This window comes from Nerophis lumbriciformis, linkage group LG09 (genome assembly GCF_033978685.3).
Source record: "Nerophis lumbriciformis linkage group LG09, RoL_Nlum_v2.1, whole genome shotgun sequence".
Taxonomy (NCBI): domain Eukaryota; kingdom Metazoa; phylum Chordata; class Actinopteri; order Syngnathiformes; family Syngnathidae; genus Nerophis; species Nerophis lumbriciformis.
Genome location: NC_084556.2, coordinates 48,302,501 through 48,305,000, shown reverse-complemented (window position 1 = coordinate 48,305,000; position 2,500 = coordinate 48,302,501).

The following is a 2,500-nucleotide window of genomic DNA, read 5'->3' as shown; positions in this document are numbered from 1 at the left end:
TAGAAAAAAGAATAAAAGATAAGTCAGAGGGGGAAATGGTGGGGACAAGATAGAGAGACAACAAAAACAACAACAACAACAACAACAACAGAGCAACATCAGCAAATACAAAATATACAAATATTATACCAACAATCATAAAGACAAAAAAAGACACAGTAATAACACAGTAATGACAATTAACATTATTACACTTCCAATGAAACAATGATGATAATGATAACAATATTAATTATAACAATAATCACCTTTATTATCAACAATAATTACATCTATTATCAATAATAATCACATCTATTATCAACAATAATCACCTCTATTATCAACAATAATCACCTCTATTATCAACAATAATCACCTCTATTATCAACAATAATCACCTCTATTATCAACAATAATCACCTCTATTATCAATAATAATCACATCTATTATCAACAATAATCACCTCTATTATCAACAATAATCACCTCTATATCAACAATAATCACCTATATTATCACCAATAATCTCCTCTATTATCAACAGTAATTACCTCTGTTATCACTATAATTACCTCTATTATCAACAATAATTACCTCTATTATCAACAATAATCACCTCTATTATCAACAATAATCACCTCTATTATCAACTATAATTACCTCTATTATCAACAATAATCACCTCTATTATCAACAATAATCACCTCTAATATCAACAATAATTATCTCTATTATCAACAATAATTACCTCTATTATCAACAATAATCACCTCTATTATCAACAATAATCACCTCTAATATCAAGAATAATTATCTCTATTATCAACAATAATTACCTCTATGATCAACAATAATCACCTCTATTTTCAACAATAATCACCTCTATTATCAACAATAATCACCTCTAATATCTACAATAATTACCTCTATTTTCAAAAATAATCACTTCTGATATCAACAATAATTACCTCTATTATCGACAATAATCACCTCTATTATCAGCAATAATCACCTCTATTATCAACAATAATTACCTTTATTATCAACAATAATCACCTCTATTATCAACAATAATCACCTCTATTATCAATCATAATCACATCTATTATCAACAATAATCACCTCTATTATCAACAATAATCACCTCTATTATCAACAGTAATTACCTCTGTTATCACTATAATTACCTCTATTATCAACAATAATCACCTCTATTATCAACAATAATCACCTCTATTATCAACAGTAATTACCTCTGTTATCACTATAATTACCTCTATTATCAACAATAATCACCTCTATTATCAACAATATGTACCTCTATTATCAACTATAATTACCTCTATTATCAACAATAATCACCTCTATTATCAACAATATGTACCTCTATTATCAACTATAATTACCTCTATTATCAACAATAATCACCTCTAATATCAACAATAATTATCTCTATTATCAACAATAATTACCTCTATTATAAACAATAATCACCTCTATTTTCAACAATAATCACCTCTATTATCAACAATAATCACCTCTATTATCAACAATAATCACCTCTAATATCTACAATAATTACCTCTATTGTCAAAAATAATCACTTCTAATATCAACAATAATTACCTTAATTATCGACAATAATCACCTCTATTATCAGAAATAATAATCTCTATTATCAACAATAATTACGTCTATTATCAACAATAATTACATCTATTATCAACAATAATTACCATTGTTATCGACAATAATCACTTCATTTATTAACAATAATAATCTCTATTATCAACAATAATCACCTCTATTATCAACAATATGTACCTCTATTATCAACTATAATTACCTCTATTATCAACAACAATCACCTCTAATATCAACAATAATTACCTCTATTATCAACAATAATCACCTCTAATATCAACAATAATTATCTCTATTATCAACAATAATTACATCTATTATCAACAATAATTACCATTGTTATCGACAATAATCACTTCTATTATTAACAATAATAATCTCTATTATCAACAATAATCACCTCTATTATCAACAATATGTACCTCTATTATCAACTATAATCACCTCTATTATCAACAATAATCACCTCTATTATCAAAAATAATTACATCTATTATCAACAATAATTACCATTGTTATCGACAATAATCACTTCTATTATTAACAATAATAATCTCTATTATCAACAATAATCATCTCTATTATCAACAATATGTACCTCTATTATCAACTATAATTACCTCTATTATCAACAATAATTACCTCTATTATCAACAATAATCACCTCTATTATCAACAATAATCACCTCTATTATCAACAATAATCACCTCTATTATCAACAATAATCACCTCTATTTTCAACAATAATCACCTCTATTATCAACAATAATCACCTCTATTATCAAAAATAATTACATCTATTATCAACAATAATTACCATTGTTATCGACAATAATCACTTCTATTATTAACAATAATAATCTCTATTATCAA